We start from the raw sequence: 20,350 nt of genomic DNA, 5'->3' as shown, positions 1-20,350 counted from the left end.
ACAATGTGTATGTGTGTGGCAGGGGAGGGAGGGTTGTTTCATTTATTTCATACTGCATATACAAACTCACTTGAGTTTACAAACAATACTAAGCAACAATTTTTTCTTCTAAAATTTTCTTTAAGGCAGATCTTTTTAGCATTGTTTGTGTTACCGACATGGTGCAATGTAGTTTTAGCAAATTTAACTGTTTTAGTTTCTCAGTGACAGTAACACTTGTGGCCAGAAACAGGCAACAAAATCTCTCTTCTAGTTTCTCTAGCTGGCCACCATTTTAAAAACACATATTCTTTGTATACTTGTTATTGTATCAAAAACACATTTTAACAGACTTCACATTTCATTAAAGCTTCAGTTTACTGTCATTCATATGAAAGATTTCTAAAATGGAATGTTCATTTAGAAAGAATTCCACTTTGGGATTCCAGTATTATATATCTGAAATGCAGAAGTCCTTCAATGCAATGTCAGGCATTTTACTTCTGTTCATTCATGTTTTTTTTCCAACGATTTTACAGAAGGATGATAGTTATAATTCTAGTACCAAAAGGTTTTGGGTAGACAACCTTTGACTAAGTGGTGTTCTGGTACAAAGGGACGACAAGTTTCTTTTCCAGTAGTATCTCTGAAATCTCCCGCTTCTATGTTTATAATTTCCATGCATCTCCCCAGTGATAAGTCTTCAATGGAGGGACTGTGTGTACATTTGTCTGTTCTAAATACATCAACAAATCTCTTCAGGGCTTCCTTGCTCAGTACATATCCTGTTCCTCCACTCCTGTAGTCCTGCTTTACTTAGGGCTTAAATCTTAACCCAAAGTACATGTTTTTTTCAGAGTCATATTTTGAAAGAAGCCATCTCAAATTGTCTAATGAGCATCTTCTAAATAATGATCATAACCACACTGAAAAGCTTTAATTATTTTCCAGTATAGTTGGTCTCTGCCTTCTTTGGTTTTTAATCCCACAGTAGGGAAGTCTTTATTTTCTTCTGAACTCATAAACAAAACTTTATTACAGTTCTGGGTCCATGTACCTTTGACGTGTTTGGCCTTTTTCTCTAAATTTTGAGGTCCTGTCATAACCCAGCAAAGAATTTTAACCTTCTGATAGAATTTTTCAGCGATGTCTGTGTCCTCATCTTTATGTTGCTGGCATCTGCATTGACGTTCATCTGTCCTTCTGGATGATTCTGTCCATTATCATCTGAATGTCTAGCATAAGGAGCATTATGAAGAATATTAGGCTGGGTATCGCTTTGTTCTTCCAACAAAATACTAAATAGCTGAGAACATAAAAAAAAATCCGATTGCTAATTCGCAGAGGAAGATTAAAAAGTTCAGCCAATATTTAGAGGCCGTTTCCCAGAAGTGTTTTACTGACATTAGCCGCAGCTCTCTCTTGTCCTTCCTCTCAGTGGTTGCAGAAGTGACTCGGCCACTAGCCGGGCCACCTGCTGCCACCAGATTATTTCCAGCAGTGGCAGTGGCCGAGGTGGGCCCTGAGAGCATGCCCGCCTACTCACTCTGCCCCTCCCCGCAGAGCATTTTTAATGCAGTTTTATTGATACATATTCACACACCATACAAACCATCAGAAGTATACAATCACTGGCTCACAGTATCATCACGTGGTTGTGCATTCAACCCCATGATCAGTTTTAGAACATTTTCATTATTCTAGAAAAAGAAAGAAAGATAAAAAAGACAACCCAAATCCTTTCATACTCCTTATCCCACCCTATTATTGACATATAGTATTGGTGTAGTACATTTGTTACTGTTGATGAAAGAGTATTAAAATATTACTGTTAATTACAGTCCATAGTTTGCAATAAGTTCATTTTTTCCCCATATACCAGTCATTATTAGATCCTTGTAATGGTGTCAGACATTTGTTCTAGTTCATAAAAGAACTTTTTTTGCAGTTGTACAGTTAATCATGGACATTGTCTGCCACAAGATTCACTACGTTATACATTCCCATGTTTTAACCTCCAATTTTCCTTCTGGTGATGTACCTGACTCTAAACTTCCCCTTTCTACCACATTCACACAACATTCAGCACTGTTAGTTATTCTCACAATAACGTGCTACCATTACTTCTGTCCATTTCCAAACATTTAAGTTCAACCTAGTTAAACATTCTGCATGTATTAAGCAACCATTCCCCATTCTTTAGCCTCATTCTGTACCCTGGTAACCCATGTTTTGTGTCTGTGAGTTTATATATTATAATTAGTTCATATCACTGAGATTATACGATATTTGTCCTTTTATGTCTGACTGACTTCCCTTAACACAGTGTCCTCAAGATTGATCAATACCATATTGTCACATGCTTCAGGACTTCATTCCTTCTTTCTGCTGAATAATATCCCATCATGTATACAATATATGTGTGTGTGTGTGTGTGTATATATATAAAATATACACTCCATATTTTGTTCATTCATTTGTTGATGGCCACTTGGGTCGTTTCCTTTTTTTGGCAACTGTGAATAATGCCACTATGAACATTGGTGTACAAATGTCTTTCTCTACATCCTCTCCAACACTTGTTTCTTGTTTGTTTAATAGCAACCATTCTAGTAAGTGTGAGATGATGTCTCATTGTGGTTTTCATTTGAATTTCCCTACTAGCTAGTGAAGCTGAGCATCTTTTTTATGTGCTTTTTAGCCATCTGTATTTACTCTTTGGAAAAATGCTTATTCATGTGTTTTGCCCTTTTTTAAATTGGGTTGTTAAGTTGTAGGATTTCTATATATATCTGTATTCAGATATGTGGTTTCCAAATATTTTCTCCCATTGAGTTGGTTGCCTTTTCAACCTTTTGACAAAGTCCTTTGAATCACTGAAGTATTAGATTTTGAGGAGATCCCATTTATCTATTTTTTTCTTTCGTTGCTTGTGTTCTGGGTGTTAAGTCTTAAGAAACTACCGCCTATCACTAGATCTTGGAGAGGTTTCCCTATATTTTCTTCTAGTTTTCTTCTAGGAGTACTGGTTCTTATATTTAGGTCTTTGATCCATTTTGAGTTAATTTATGCATAAGGTGTGAGATGGGGTCCTCTTTCATTCTTTTGGGTATGAATATCCAGTTCTCCCAACACAATTTATTGAGGAGAATGTTCTGTCTCAGTTGAGTGGACTTGACAGCCTTGTCAAAAATAATTGACCATGGGTTTGAGGATCTGTTTCTGAACTCTCAGTTTGATTCCATTGATGAATATGTCTATTTTTATGCCAGTACTATGCTGTTTTGACCACTGTGGCTTTATAATACGCTTGAAAGTCAGTAAGCATGATACCTCCCACTTAATTCTTCTTTTTCAAGATGTTCTTAGCTATTTGAGGCCCCTTACCTTTCCACATAAAATTGACGATAATCATCTTTTCCATTTCTGAAAAATAATCCGTTGGAATTTTGATTGGTGTTACATTGAACCTGTAGATCAGTTTGGGTAGGATTGACATTTTAATGACATTTAGCCTTCCAATCCATGTACGCAGAATGTCTTTCCATTTATTTATGTCTTCTTTCATTTCTTTTAGCAGTGTTTTATAGTCTTCTGTGTACAAGTCCTTTACATCCTTGGTTAAGTCTATTCCTAGATATTTGATTATTTTAGTTGCTCTTGTAAGTGGAATTTTTTTCTTGATTACCTCCCCAGATAGCTCATTACTAGTGTATAGAGACATTGATTTTGTGTGTGTGTGTGAGGAACTTTATCTTTTTATATATGCCAGTTACATACAAGGATCGTGCCTATCTCAAAGACCTTAAAGTTTGTAACATTAGATATTGAGAAGAAATTCTATATATAAGGTCATTACCAATAAACTTGTTTTACAGTGAGATTATGTAATGCTAATGTTGATTCAAATTATAAAATTTAATAACCTTTGGTCAAAAAATTAAGAATAGGCTAAATTTTACCAAACTACATATTAGTAAGAGTTTTTGGCTGAAGAACTTTGAAATCTAATGGGAAAAAATAGTGTTTCAGGAGAGAGCTAATGAATGGAAGCATCCTTTTTTCCTTTTCATTAAAAAAATTGTTTATTTTTAAAATGCCAATATTCATTACATTTTTTATTTAATTGCATTTTTACTGAGATATATTCGCATAACATACTGTCCTTCAAAGTGGACAGTTGTTCATAGTTGTCCACTGATGACCACAGTCAATCTTTGAACATTTTCATTACTTCAAAAAATAAAATAAAAATTAGAATAAAAAAGAACATCCAAAACATTCCATTCCCTTCCTCTCCTCGTTGTTCATTTACTTTTTTTGCCACACTCATTCATTGTTTTTTAACTTTATCAAAAAATTAAAAAAAAAAACAATAAAAAAATTTCAAAAAAAAAACAAAGGAATAAGAAAAAACAAATAACCTAAAATAACTACATTGCTTCCAACATGTTCCTACCCTACCCAAGAAAATAAACAGACTATAACCCAACAAAAGAATTAAGAAAAACAAGTAACCTAAAATAACTACATTTCTGCAAACTTGTTCCTACCATACTCCCCAGAAATTAACAAACCATAGTCGTTATGAGCATTCCCAGAACATTGTTTACCCTCCATAACTTATCTGTTCTTATTCGATTATTGTTCCCCCTTCACTATTTGCTGTCTATCATAGGTCAACTACATTCTACAATATAAACCATTTATTTTACATTTTTCATAATGTTCACATCAGTGGTAATATGCAGTATTTCTCTTTTTGTGCCTGGCTTATTTAGCTCAGCATTATGTCTTCAAGGTTCATCTGTGTTGTCATATGTTTCATGACGTCATTCCTTCTTACTGCCATGTAGTATTCCATCGTGTATATATACCACATTTTATTTATCCACTCATCTGTTGAAGGATGTCTGGGTTGTTTCCATCTCTTGGCAATTGTGAATATTGCTGCTGTGAACATTAGTGTGCAGATATCTGTTCGTGTCACTGCTTTCAGATCTTCTGGGTATATACCAAGAAGTGCAATTGCTGGATCGAAGGGTAACTCTATATCTAGTTTTCTAAGGAGCTGCCAGACTGTCTTCCAGAGTGGCTGTACCATTATACAGTCCCACGAACAATGAATAAGAGTTCCAATTTCTCCACATCCTCTCCAGTACTTGTAGATTCCTGTTTTTTTAATGGCAGCCAATCTAATTGGTGTGAGATGATATCTCATTGTGGTCTTAATTTGCATCTCCCTAATAGCTAGTGAAGCTGAACATTTTTTCATGTGTTTTTTGACCATTTGTATTTCCTCTTCAGAGAACTGTCTTTTCATATCTTTTGCCCATTTTATAATTGGGCTGTCTGTACTGTTGTCGCTGAGTTGTACGATTTCTTTATATATGCAAGTTATCAGTCTTTTGTCATATACATGATGTGCCAGTTTGAATGTATTATGTCCCCCAAAACGCCGTTATCTTTGATGTAATCTTCTGTGGTCAGATGTATTAGTGTTGATTAGATTGAAATTCTTTGAGTGTTTCCATGGAGGTGTGGCCCTGCCCATTCAGCATGGGCCTTTATTAGTTTACTGGAGCACTGTATAAGCTCATACAGAAGGAGCAAGCTTGCTACAGCCAAGAGGGACACTTTGAAGAAAGCACAAAGCTGAGAGAATAGCTGTAGATGAGAGACAGTTTGAAGATGGCCATTGAAAGCAGACTCCTGCTCCGGAGAAGCTAAGAGAGGACAAACACCCCAAGAGCAATTAAGAGTGACATTTTTGAGGAACTGCAGCCTGGAGAGGAACGTCCTGGGATAAAGCCATTTTGAAACCAGAGCTTTGGAGCAGATGCCAGCAACATGCCTTTCCAGCTAACAGAGGTTTTCCGGACACTGTTGGCCATCCCCCAGTGAAGGTACCCGATTGCTGATGTGTTTACCTTGGACACTTTATGGCCTTAAGACTGTAACTGTGTAAGCAAATAAACCCCCTTTTATAAAAGCCAGTCCATCTCTTGTGTTTTGTATTCCGGCAGCATTAGCAAACTAGAACACATGGTTTCCAAATATTTTTTCCCATTGAATTGGCTGGCTCTTTACCTTTTTGACAAATTCCTTTGAGGTACAGATGTGTTTAATTCTGAGGATTTCACACTTATCTGTATTTTCTTTTGTTGCTTGTTCTTTGGGTGTAAGGTCTGGGAAGTAACCTCCTAATACAAGGTCTTGAAGATGTTTCCCTTCATTATCTTCTAGGAGTTTTATGGTACTGTCTCTTATATTGAGGTCTTTAATCCATTTTGAGTTAATTTTTGGGTAGGGTGTGAGGTGTAGGGGTCCTCTTTCATTCTTTTGGATATGGATATCCAGTTCTCCCAGCCTCATTTTTGAATAGACTTGTTATGTCCCAGTTCAGTGGTTTTGGAAGACCTTATCAAAGATCAGTCGACCATAGATATGGGGGTCTATCTCCGAATTCTCAGTTAGATTCCATTGATCAATATGTCTATCTTTGTGCCAGTACCATGCTGTTTTGGCTACTGTGGCTTTATAGTAAGCTTCAAAGTCAGGAAGTGTAAGTCCTCCCACTTTGTTTTTCTCTTTTAGAATGTTTTTAGCAATTCGAGGCATCTTCCCCTTCCAAATAAATTTGATAGCTACGTTTTCCAAGTCTGCAAAGTAGGTTGTTGGAATTTTAATTTAATTTAATTTAATTTAATTTTTAATTTAATCTACATTGAATCTGTAGATGAGTTTGGGTAGAATTGACATCTTACTGACATTTAGCCTTCCTATCCATGAACAAGGAATATTTTTCCATCTTTTTAGGACCCCTTCTATTTCTTTTAGTAAAGTTATGTAGTTTTCTATGTATAGGTCTTTTAGTTCTTTGGTTAAGTTTATTCCCAGGTACTTGGTTTTTTTAGTTGCTATTGAAAATAATATATTTTTCTTGCGTGTCTCTTCATATGGGTCATTTCTAGTGTATAGGAACATTACTGAATTATTTGCATTAATCTTGTATCCCACTACTTTGCTTACTTTGTTTGTTAGCTCAAGTAGCTATCTTCGATTTCTCATGGTTTTCCAAATAAAAGATCATATCATCTGCAAATACTGACAGTTTTACTTCTTCCTTTCTAATGTGGATGACTTTATTTCTTTGTCTTGCCAAATTGCTCTGGCTAGCACTTCTAGTACAATCTTGAATAACAGTGGTGAGAGCGGGCATCCTTGTCTCGTTCCTGATCTTAGAGGGAAGGCTTTCAGTCTCTCACCATTCAGTACTATGCTGGCTGTGGGTTTTTCATATATGCCCTTTTATCATATTGAGGAAATTTCCTTCATTTCCTACCTTTTGAAGTGTTTTTATCAAAAAAGGATGCTGGATTTGTCGAATGCTTTTTCAGTATCTATTGAGATGATCATTTGATTTTTCCCCTTTGATTTGTTAATGTGTTATATTACATTGATTGATTTTCTTATGTGGAACCATCTTCGCATGCCTGAGATGAACCCCACTTGGTTGTGGTATATGATTTTTTTAATGTGTCCTTGGATTCTATTTGCAAGTATTTTGTTGAGAATTTTTGCATCTATATTTATTAGGGAGATCGGCCTGTAGTTTTCCTTTCTTGTAGTGTGTTTACCTGGTTTTGGTATTAGACTGATACTAGCTTCATAAAATGAATTAGGTAGTGTTCCTTTTTCTTCAATGTTTTGAAAGCGTTTAAGTAAAATTGATGTCAGTTCTTTTCAGAAAGTTTGGTAGAATTCCCCAGTGAAGCCATCTGGCCCTGGGCTTTTATTTGTGGGAAACTTTTTGATGACTGATCTCTTTGCTTATGATTGGTTGTTTGAGGTCTTCTGTTTCTTCTCTGGTCAGTCTAGGTTTTTCATGTGTTTCCAGGAAGTTGTGCATTTCCTCTACATTATCTAGTTTGTTGGCATACAGTTGTTCATAGTAACCTATTATAATTTTTTTAATTTGTTTGGGATCTGCAGTAATGTTGCCTCTCTCATTTCTTATTTTGTTTATTTGTGTCTTTTTTTGATTTTGTCAGTCTAGCTAGGGGCTTGTCAATCTTGTTGATCTTCTTGGAGAACCAACTTTTGGTGTTATTTATTCTCTCTATTGTTTTTTCGTTCTCTATGTCATTTATTTCTGCTTTAATCCTTGTTATTTCTTTTCTTCTACTTGGTTTAGGATTAGTTTCCTATTCATTTCCTAGCTTCTTCAGTTCTTCCATTAGTTCTTTGATTTTAGCTCTTTCTTCCTTTTTAATGTATGCATTTAGAGTTATAAATTTCCGCCTCAGTAACCTCCTTTGCTGCATCTCATAGGTTTTGATATGTTGTATTCTCATTTTCATTTGTCTCTATATATTTAGAACTTTCTCTTGCTATTTCTTCTTTAACCCACTGATTGTTTAGGGGTATGTTGTTTAACCTCCAGATATTTGTGACTTTTGTAAGTTTCTGATGGTTATTGACTTCTAATTGTATTCCATTGTGATCAGAGAATGTGCTTTGAATAATTTCAATCTTTTTAAATTTATTGGGGCTTGTTTTATGGCCCAGCATATGATCTATTCTAGAGAAAGTTCCATGAGCACTAGAGAATGTGTATCCTGGTGATTTCGGATGTAATATTCTATATATGTCTGTTAATTCATATTTATTTATCACATTGTTTAGGTTTTCAATTTCCTTATTGGTCTCTGTCTGGTTGATCTATCTATAGGAGAGAGTGATGTGTTGAAGTCTCCCACAATTATTGTGGAAACATCTATTCCTTCCTTCAGTTTTGCCAAGGTTTGTCTCATGTATTTTGGGGCACCTTGATTGGTTACATAGACATTTATGTTTGTTATTTCTTTTTGTTGAATTGTCCCTTTTATTAGTATTTAGTGACCTTCTTTTTCTCTTGTAACATCCTTGGATTTAAAGTCTATTTTACCTGAGATTAATATTGCTACTCCCACCTTCTTTTGGCTGTAACTTGCATGGAATATTTTTTTCCATCCTTTCAGTTTGAATTTCTTTTTGTCTCTGGGTCTAAGACAAGTCTTTTGTAAGCAACATATTGATGGTTCGTAGTTTTTAATCCATTCTGCCAATCTATATCTTTTAATTGGGGAGTTTAATCCATTCATATTCAATGTTATTATTGTAAAGGCATTTCTTGAATCAGCTATCCTATCCTTTAGTTTTTGTTTGTCAGATATTTTTCCCCCTCTCTTTTTATTTCCTTTAATGTACCCTGTTCTTGTTTGCTAATGCTGCTGGGATGCAAAACACCAGAAATGGATTGGCTTTTATAAAGGGGATTTATTTGGTTCCACAGTTACAGTCTTAAGGCCATAAAGTGTCCAAGGTGATGCATCAGCAATCGGGTACCTTCATTGGAGGATGGCCAGTGGCGTCCGGAAAACCTCTGTTAGCTGGCAAAGCATGTGGCTGCCATCTGCTCCAAGTTCTGGTTTCAAAATGGCTTTCACCCAGGACATTCCTCTCTAGGCTTCAGCTCCTCAAACATGTCACTCTTAGTTGCTCTTGGGGCGTTTGTCATCTCTTAGCTTCTCTGGAGCAAGAGTCTGCTTTCAACAGCCATATTCAAACTTTCTGATCTGCAGCTCCTGTCCCAACTCCTGTGCATTTTTCAAAGTGTCCCTCTTCATTGTAGCAAGCTCACTCCTTTTGTCTGAGCTTATACAGTGCTCTCGTAAACGAATCAAGATCCATGCTGAATGGGTGGGGCCACACCTCTATGGAAATCATCAATCAGAGTTATCATCTACAGTTGGGTGGGTCACATCTCCATGGAAGCATTCAAAGAATTACAGTCTAATCAACACTAATACATCTGCCCACACAAGATTACACCAAAGATAATGGCATTTTGGGGGACATAATACATTCAAACTGGCACATTCCACCCCCTAGACCCCAAAATGAATGATCTTTCCATATGCAAATACATTCATCCCATTGCAGTATCACAGAAAATTACATCATTTCAATAACAATATGTAAGTAGAAAACCCATTAGTATCCGTTATAGGCAGGGTCTGTCCAAAAGCAATATTCCCCTCTGGCTCTGTACCTGTGAAACTCAGAACACATTATCTGCTGCCAGTATGCAAAGGAGGAACAGTCATAGGATAAATGTTCCTATTGCCATAAGGAGAAACAGTAAGGAAAACAGAGTTTAAAGGACCAAAAGAATTCCTAGAACCCACAGGGCAAACTCCATTAGATTTTAAAGTCTGAGAGTCATTTATCACGGCATTGTATCCTTCGGGCTTGAGAGAGTGGGAGTCCAACCCTTTCCAAAGGCTTTCGTGGCAGTCCTTTTCTCTCCAAACGCTGTGGTGAGTGCTCCAACATATCCACACATTGGGGAGACCACCTTTTCAGCCCCACCCTCCTCAAACATCGGGACAGCACCTGGATTCTCTCCCGTCTTCGGTGCACACGTTCAATGCCTTCAGAACAGTGGGGTGGCGGCCAGGCTCTCCCCAATTCCCTGTGCTCTACCCTCTCTGGTTCCTAGGGTGAGAGGACCCTTCCTGAACATTGAGGTGGAAGGTCCACCCTCGACCTCTGGGGCAAACTCACCCTTTCCATGTGTGTGAGCCACTCCACTCTCCCAACCTGAGACCTCTTGACTCCATACCTCAACCTCTATGGCTCTGTCTTTGAAGAAATTTTTCCTTCAGTTTGTTCCTTGTCTGTCTCCTCCAGTCCAGGCCTGCAGCGGCTCTGTCTGTAAAGATCTTGCAGAAATTCTGTTGGCTTTGCATGAAGCACACAGGGGTCAAAGCCATCAGACAATAGGACTTTCCACAAATCCTTTCTGGATAACTCCATCTCCAATTTTGGCTTGTACTGAAATGGTGGTGGGGTTCCATGATTTGGTTCAATTCTTACATGGGACTATAGCTTCTGGGGTTCCACCCCCTGGAAGCCCGGAATTTTACAAACCATCAGTTTCTAGTTTTGTTGAACCCAAGTGTTCAGGTTTTGTTGAACCCAAGAGTTCAGTTCTAAATTGATCTTTCTCCACTTGCATTTTACTATAAGCTGCAAGGAGAAGCCATGCTATATCCACAAGTTTCATTTTGAAATCTCATTAGCCAAGTATCCCAGCTCGTTGCTCTCAAATTCTTCCTTCTATCTGACACCAGGACTCAATTTTGCCAAATTCTTTGCCACTTTAAAACAAGGATCACCTTTCTTTCAGTTCGCAACAACACATTCATCATTTCTGCTCAAGTCCTCACGAGAAATATTTTTAGAGCCCATATTTCCACAAACAGTCTCTTCAAAGCAGTTTAGGTCTTTTCTATCAAGCTCCTCACAGGTCTTCCAGAATCTTCCCCTAATCCATGTAAACAGGTGCTCCAACATGTTTGGTATTTGCAAACTCAGCAGCATCCCGCTTCTCTGGTACCCAAATCCGTTCTAGTTTACTAACACTGCTGGGATGCAAAACATCAGAAATGGATTGGTTTTTATAAAGGGGATTTATTTGGTTCCACAGTTACAGTCATAAGTCCATAAAGTGTCCAAGGTAATGCCTCAACAATCAGGTACCTTCAGTGGAGGATGGCCAATGGTATCTGGAAAACCTCTGTTAGCTGGAAAGGCATGTGGCTGCCATCTGCTCCAAGTTCTGGTTTCAAAATGGCTTTCACCCAGGACGTTCCTCTCTAAGCTTCAGCTCCTCAAACATGTCACTCTTAGTTGCTCTTGGGGCATTTGTCATCTCTTAGCTTCTCTGGAGCAAGAGTCTGCTTTCAACAGCCATCTTCAAACTGTCTCTGATCTGAAGCTCCTCTCTCAACTCCTGTGCATTTTTCAGTGTCCCTCTTCACTGTAGCAAGCTCGCTCCTTTTGTCTGAGCTTGTATAGTGCCCTCGTAAACTAATCAAGGTCCATGCTGAATGGGTAGGGCCACATCTCTATGGAAATCATCCAATCAGTCATCACCCACAGTTGGGTGGATCACATCTCCATAGAAACACTCAAAGAATTACAGTCTAATCAACACTAATACATCTGCCCACACAAGATTACATCAAAGATAATGGCATTTTGGGGAACATAATACATTCAAACTGGCACATACCCTTATTAAATCTCTTTAGTTCTGAATCCTTCTCCATACCTCTCTCTCCTTTCTTTGTTTCTCTGTTGGTAGTGCTCTGTTTAGTATCTCAGGTAGGGCAGGTCTCTTGTTAGCAAATTCTCTCAGCATTTGTTTGTGAAGATTTTAAGCTCTCCCTCAAATCTAAAGAAGAGCTTTGCTGGATAAAGAATTCTTGGTTGGCAATTTTTTCTTTCAGAATTTTAAATATGTCATACCACTGCCTTCTCACCTCCATGGTGGCCGCTGAATAGTCACTACTTAATCTTATGTTGTTTCCCTTGTAGGTGGTGAATTGCTTCTCTCTTGCTGCTTTCAGAACTTGCTCCTCCTCTTCAGCATTTGACATTCTGATCAGAATATGTCTTGGAGTAGGTTTATTTGAATTTATTCTGTTTGGAGTTTGTTGGGCATCTATGATTTGCATGTTTCTGTTGTTTAGAAGGGCTGGGAAGTTTTCCCCAAGTTCTTTGAATATTCCTAGACCTTTACCCTTCTCCTCCCCTTCTGGAACACCAGTGATTCTTACATGTGTGTGCTTCATGTTGTCCATCATATCCCTGAGATCCATTTCCAATTTTTCTATTGTTTTCTCCATTTTTTCTTTCTTTAGTACTTTCACTTTCAAGCCTGGACTCTTCCAGTTCACTTTTTCTTTCCTCAACTTCCTCTAATCTAGTACTATACGTATCCAGAATCTTTTTAATTTGATCAACAGTTTTTTTTATTTCCATAAGATCATCTGTTTTTTAATATACTCTTGCAAATTCTTCTTTATGCTCTTCTAGGGTCTTCATGCCATTATATCCTGTGCCATGATGTTGTCTATGATTACTTCTTTGATTAATTGCTCCAAGTAGTGTGTCTCCTCTGATGTTTTGATTTGGGTTCTTGGGTTTGGGTTATCCATATCTTCTGGTTTCTTCATATGCTTTAAAATTTTCTGTTGCTCTTGGCCTCTTGGCATTTGCTTATCTTGATAGGGTTCTTTTGGGGTATGCAGGCTTGTTTGAACTATTATCTATAATTTGTCAGAGCTGCAGCTTGGTGGAGTGCACTTTCCCTAATTTACCAGCAGATGGCGCCCCCAAGCCACCTGTTACCTTCAAGCCAGTTCTCCCCAACTTTGTCTGTGCTGTGAGTGGAGGTCCGAATCTTGTGGGGGTCCAGTCAGTACATCAAATTTCGGTGTGCAGTTGGTGCAGCCAGACCTGAAGGTGGAGGGTGTGCCTTGTATAGTTAGGGAGGGAAGGCGGCTTTAAGACTCAACTCTCCCAGCCGTTCCTGGAGACTTAAAGCTGTTGCATGAGTCCAACCCTTTGACTCAGACTCCCCACAGTCTCTCTCTGCTGTGGGCCTACAAGTCCTTGGGATTGTTGTAGGGCCCTTGGGACTTCCGTACGGGACCCACCTCCAATCTGTGCACTCCATGGGCCTCTGCAGAGGGAAGACTGTGCAATGTGACAGACGAATGCAGTCTCCTAGGGAAGCGGCACAGGGGCGTTCCCAGCTCGTCTTTCCAGCTTGGGGACAATTAGCTGTGGATGTGGGAATGGCTATGGTCCATGCCAGATACTGAGGCGGGTGCCTGGGGCGTGGAAGGCACTCCGCTATACTCAACTGCGGCTCTCACTGCTGGATCCGCAGCTGCTTTTGGGGTTTTTAAACTAACCTGCCTCCAAATACCAACTCCATTTTCTCCCCACTGCAACGTGGCTGCCATTTCCCCAGCAGCCTCACTCACTCGTTTCTGAATGCAGACTCCAGTCACTGTGGATGTAGCAGAACTTGTCTAGATGGTACAACCCTGGAACTGGTATTCTGGAGCGCTTTCTGTCTTTTATCTAGTGTTTTTCACAGAGAAGTATTTTGCTCTGTCTCTCCTGATATGCCGTCTTGGATCCTCCCTGGCTGTTTGAATTTTAATCTTTAAGCCTCATTACATTTTAAGTATCTTGAATTAGTAAAATTGGCACTATATGATTGCACATATCTGGTTCTCAAATAGCTTATACAGTGATGTACTGCTGATATTGGCAGTGATACTAAGGCTAGTAAATATGGAAGGGATAGCTTCTGTTGACATTTTACTCTAGGCTCAGATTGTCTTATAAATGGGATGATTTTAGGAATAAGGGTGCAGAAGGTAGAATGCTTATATAATGTTAGCATCCCATGTGATTGGCTATGGATTAGAAATTGGTCTGAATGATTTTCTAACTAGCAAATTTAAGTATGCCTGGGAAGGGGTCTTCTCTTTTTAGAGGTGTTACTTGGGAATGGATAGTGGTGCTATCACAGGGCGTAAAATTTATTCCTGACTCAAATCATATGTAATCTGTTATCATTCATCTTATGTCACTCCAGTGATACAAGCTAACTGCCAAAAGTTGAGCAGTTGGGGAAAAATCCTATAAAGATTCTTCCTCTGTTTCATCAGATCCTCTGAAGATTGGGTCATCAAATTTCAGTTGTGAAAGTTTAGCTGTGTACTGATTTCAGCAAGCTTATTTATGGTTGAAGGTTGCTTTCTTTAAAGGAGACGGATCATTATGCAAAGTATGTGTTAAATATTTACTCTATACCTCTCTAGCATTTTTACACAACTTTATACAAGCTGAACTTGTATAAAGGCCTGTTTTTTTAATGTTCTTTTTTGTGAACTTTAACGTATATGTATAATAGTGATAACTTTTAAAGTATGATTTAACAAGTAGAGTGCAGATTTCAAAGAATGTTATAGGTTTCAGTTCCATAATTTCAGTTATTTCCATTATTGTAAAATATAACATAGATACCGAAAGGTATTAACTTTCGAAGTACAGCTCAACAAGCAATTATGTAGGTAATTTCAAAAAATGTTATGGGTTAGAGTTCCATAGTTTCAGTTCTTTTCTTACTATGAAATATAGGGTATACACAGAAAAGTGAAAACTTTCAAAGCACAATGCAATGAATAGCTATAGAGCAAATTTCAAAAAATATTATAGGTTAGAGTTCCACCATTTCAGTTATTTCCTTCTAGCTATTCTAATACCCTAGCATCTAAAATATATATATATAAAAATTCAGTATTCATAATCCTTGTTAAATCCTATCTTGTTTGTTGCTACCCCTTTCTCTAGTTTAATCACTTTCTCGATCTTCAGGGGGTATCTAAACAGTGACCGCCTAACTTGTTCATATTGAGAAGGGGATGTCGACAGTGTGGGGAAAGGGACTGCATCTGATTGTTCTTCTTCAAGAGGCTGTTGCCTCTGGGTTTTAGGACTTGTTGGCATAGGAACACTCTCGGTGGATTTAAGTTTCTGAGAGAGAAAACTTAGTGAGTGAATCTTTTATAGACTCTCAGATAGGGACCTAGGTATTTCGGGACTACTGTTGGTAAGGGCATGACATACTGTGCCATTTGGGGTATCTAGCTGGAGCTTACATAAGGGAAACCTCTAGGATAGCCTCTTGAGTCTATTTGAGATCTCTTAGCCACTATAACCTTATTTTGTAATTTTTCTTTTCCCCCCTTTTGATCAAGTAGGCATTTTCAGTCCCTCACTATAAAGGCCTGTTTTTAGACTTCAGTTTCAATAAGTATGCAAGCAGTCTTTGAAAAATCTCTGCACTCCTGTCTTCAGATGTCTGCATATAATGTTGGCTGCTTGTCACTTCAGCTGTTCCTGTCTTTAGCCTGAGTATCCAGTTTTATTCATATGTTAGCTGCATTTTCTATCATTATCTATATTCTTTGTAACAAGTTCCATGTGTTCTGGTGTTGTTTGTGGTTATTTTTAAATTAGGGTTCAGGCTGACAACTCTCTTTTCTCTCTTTCTGCCCTGTGCAGCACCACATTATTTCCTATGTAACCAATAAAATACCACCCCAGTAGCAGGAACTCATTTGCATACATCATCTCTGATATTATATGGGCTTCATAAGTACCCCATCACCATTGATTTTTGCATGTTGATCTGTATCCTACCACTTTGCTGAACTTGTTTATTAGCTCAAGTAGCTTTGTTGTCATATTTTTCAGGATTTTCTAAATGTGGGGTCATGTTATCTGCAAATAGTGAGAGTTTTACTTCTTCCTTTCCAGTTTGGATGCTGTGCCAGTTTGAATATATTATGTAACCCAAAACGCCATTATCTTTGATGTAATCTTGTGTGGGCAGACGTATCAGTGTTGATTAGATTGTAATTCTTGAGTGTTTCCATGGAGATGCACCCTACCCCACTGTAGTGATGACTCTGATTGGATAGTTTCCCTGGAGGTGTGGCCCCACCCATTAAGCATGGGCCTTGATTAGTTTACTAGAGCACTATATAAGCTCAGACAGAAGGAGCAAGCTTGCAACAGCCAAGAGGGACACTTTGTGGAATGCACAGAAGCTGAGAGAATAGCTGCAGATGAGAGTCTGAAGAGGGCTGTTGAAATCAGACTCTTGCTCCAGAGAAGCTAAGAGAGGACAGACACCCCAAGAGCAACTAAGAGTGACATTTGAGGAACTGCAGCCTGGAGAGGAACGTCCTGGGATAAAGCCATTTTGAAACCAGAACTTTGGAGCAGATGGCAGCCACGTGCCTTCCCACCTAACAGAGGTTTTCCGGATGCCATTGGCCATCCTCCACTGAAGGTACCCGATCTTGGATACTTTATGGCCTTGGGACTGTACCTGTGTAACCAAATGAACCCCCTTTATAAAAGCCAAACCATTTCTGGTATTTTGCATTCTGGCAGCATTAGCAAACTAGAACAGATGCCTTATTTCTTTTCTTGCCCAGTTACTCTAGCTAGAATTTCTAGTACTGTGTTGAATAACAGTGGTGACAATGGGCATCCTTGTCTTGTTCCTGATCGGAGGGAAAGCTTTAAGTCTCTCACCACTGAGTATGGTGTTAGCTGTGGGATTTTCATATATGCCTGTGATAGTTGGGTTCATGTGTCAACTTGGCTAGGTGGCCTAGCTGTCTGGTCAAGCGGGCACTGGCCTGACGATTCCTGTGAGGCTATTTGAGGCTGGTTGGTTTGTCGGATCATCAGTCAATTGACTGCAGCTGACTGATGACTCATCAAGGGGCGTGCTTCCACAGTGAGAGAATGCAATTGGCCGGATTTGGTCCGGGTGATCAGTTGGAGGCTTATAAGCCGGACGGTTAGAGAACCTTCACTTCTTCTTCAGCTGCTCAGTGAAGCTTTTCCTGGGGAGCTCGTCGAAGTTGCCAGTTCGTTTCCTGAGGAGTTCGTCAAAGTTGTTGGTTCGTTTCCTGAGGCGTTCTTCAAAGTTGCCGGTTCGTTTCCTGAGGCGTTCTTCAAAGTTGCCGGTTCGTTTCCTGAGGAGTTCGTTAAAGTTGTCGGTTCGTTTCCTCAGGAGTTCGTCGGACGTCTTCCTTGGAGTTGACAGCTTGTTGACGGCTCTGCAGAATTTGGACTCGTGCGCTCCCGCAGTTGCATGAGTCACTTTTACAATTTGATAATAAGAGACATCTCTCATTGATTCTGTTTCCAAGGAGAACCCTAACTAATACAACTTGGTACCGGAAGTGGTTCTTGAGAAACGGAATCTTAAAATGGGCTTTTACAACTTGTTTTCTACTCTGATTAGATTCAGAGGCACTAATGACTCTATTTCCAATAATCAAGAGGGTACTAAGAGTCCATGGCAGGAGTTGGCAAAGGAAATACGCAAAATAGCACCATTTGATTCTCCTAATTGTGCTCTAGTACGAAGCGAGGCTCTGGGTGACAGCGTTTTCGACACTTTCACAGAGTTTTGCAGTATTAAGAAGTATAATGATGTTGGCTGGCTGCTCTTAGATACTTTGGATACAGTTGTAAGAGAAAGGGATGAGCTAAAGGCTTCAAATTCAAAACTTGAATGCCGTATGACAGATGTAAAGAGTTCCATCTGTGCCCTGAAAGAAAATCTTATTTCCTGTGCCCGCAGACTGGAGGTTTCTGAAAATCAGACGCAGTCTCTTATTGTGCGAGTAGCACATTTACAGCGTAAACTAAAATCTCAACCTCTCAGGGTGTCTGCTGTTAAAGTAAAGGCATTGATTGGAAAAGAATGGGACCCAGAAACTTGGGATGGAGACATATGGATTGATAATAATAACGGTGAGGGCATTGGAACCCTGGATTCTGCTGGGTCATTGTTAGATTTACCTGTAGAGGGCTGTCCTGGGGAAACAGCTTCTCTGCCTCCAGTCTGCCCTAAGGAGCCTGCCACGCAACTCCCACCTAAGGAGATTGACCCTTCAATGCCTGCTAATCTTGTAATCACCTCCCCTGAGGAAGCAGCCCTCACTCTTTTGTCTGGAGAGACTAATCCTGTTTTAAGAGATGAAAATGCAACAGAGTGCCCTGAGGTGAATGGCTTGAGAGATAATTCTAACTCTTTTCATGACCCACCCCCACCACCAGTTTTTGTTTCAAGACCTATAACTAGGCTCAAGTCCCAACAAGCCCCAAAGGGTGAGGTACAAAGTGTGACCCATGAGGAAGTACGCTATACTCCAAAAGAACTGTATGAGTTTTCCAACTTATACAGACAGAAACCAGGGGAATATGTGTGGGAATGGATATTGAGAGTGTGGGATAATGGTGGAAGGAATATAAGGTTGGATCAGGCTGAATTTACTGATATGGGCCCACTAAGCAGAGATTCTGCATTCAATGTTGTAGCTCGAGGGGTTAGAAAGGGTGTTAACAGTTTGTTTGGGTGGCTGGCTGAAACATGGATCAAAAGGTGGCCGGCATTACCAGAAGTTGAAATGCCAGAACTGCCCTGGTATAATGTGGAGGAGGGGATTCAAAGGCTTAGAGAGATTGGAATGTTAGAGTGGATTTATCATGGAAAACCTGCTCACACAGTCCTGGAATGTCCAGAGGACACACCTTTTACCAGGACTGTAAGGAATAAATTTGTGAAACTAGCTCCATCATCCCTGAAGAGCTCTGTAGTTGCCCTTCTCTGTAGGTCAGATATTACTGTAGGAACTGCTGTCACTGAACTGGAATCCTTAAACACAGTGGGGATAATCGGGTCCCGAGTCGGCAGAAGCCAAGTGGCTGCAGTTAATCGCCACAGACAAGGTGGACAGGGCTACCATAATGGAAAACAGGCTCAAAGCAGCAATCAAAATAATATGACTCGCAGAGACTTATGGCGTTGGCTAGTGGATCATGGAGTACCAAGTAGTAAAATAGATGGGCAATCGACTAAATTCTTGTTTGAACTATATAAGCAGAAGAATTCTAGGCCACGTGAACAAAAATCTCCCTTGAATTACAAAAACAGAGAGTCACGGCCCCTTAATCAATTCCCAGACTTGAGACAGTTTACAGATCCAGAGCCTCTTGAATGAAGGGAAGGCCAGGTACCCTTGGAGAAGGACCCTGTCACACTGCCAAAAATTTACACTGTTAATCTTCCTCCCAGCCTTCCCCAGGGGGACCTACGGCCTTTTACCAGGGTGACTGTACATTGGGGAAAAGGAAATGATCAGATATTTCGTGGATTATTAGACACTGGGTCAGAAGTGACATTAATTCCCGGAGACCCAAAACGTCACTCTGGTCCACCAGTCAGAGTTGGGGCTTATGGAGGTCAGATGATTGATGGAGTTTTAGCCCAGGTCCGTCTCACAGTGGGTCCAGTGGGTCCCCGGACCCATTCTGTGGTTATTTCCCCAGTGCCGGAATGCATAATTGGAATAGACATACTCAGCAACTGGCAGAATCCTCACATTGGTTCCCTGACTCCTGGAGTGAGGGCTATTATGGTGGGAAAGGCCAAGTGGAAGCCACTAGAGCTGCCTCTGCCTAGCAAAGTAGTGAACCAGAAGCAATACCGGATTCCTGGAGGGATTGCAGAGATTAATGCCACTCTTAAGGACTTGAAGGATGCAGGGGTGGTGATTCCCACCACATCCCCATTCAACTCTCCTATTTGGCCTGTGCAGAAAACAGATGGGTCTTGGAGGATGACTGTGGATTATCGTAAACTTAACCAGGTGGTGACTCCAATTGCAGCTGCTGTCCCAGATGTGGTATCATTGCTTGAGCAAATCAACACATCCCCTGGTACCTGGTATGCAGCTATTGATCTGGCAAATGCTTTTTTCTCAATTGCTGTCAGCAAGGACCACCAGAAACAGTTTGCATTTAGCTGGCAAGGCCAGCAGTTTACATTCACCGTGCTACCTCAGGGTTATATCAACTCTCCAGC

General features: G+C 39.7%; 1 protein-coding gene and 1 pseudogene across 5 annotated transcripts in view; one reads left to right on the top strand and one right to left on the bottom strand.

Moving 5' to 3' along the window:
* The window catches only part of NKIRAS1 (NFKB inhibitor interacting Ras like 1), an 86,545-nt gene that overhangs the window by 26,685 nt on the left and 39,510 nt on the right, over positions 1–20,350 (top strand). The gene's annotated exons all lie outside the window — the stretch shown is intronic.
* On the bottom strand, positions 487–1,511 carry LOC119510072 (annotated as a pseudogene).

This window comes from Choloepus didactylus, chromosome 1 (assembly GCF_015220235.1).
Source record: "Choloepus didactylus isolate mChoDid1 chromosome 1, mChoDid1.pri, whole genome shotgun sequence".
Lineage (NCBI taxonomy): Eukaryota > Metazoa > Chordata > Mammalia > Pilosa > Megalonychidae > Choloepus > Choloepus didactylus.
The sequence above is the reverse complement of the archived record's forward strand: the minus strand, read 5'-3'. Positions and strand labels throughout refer to the sequence as shown.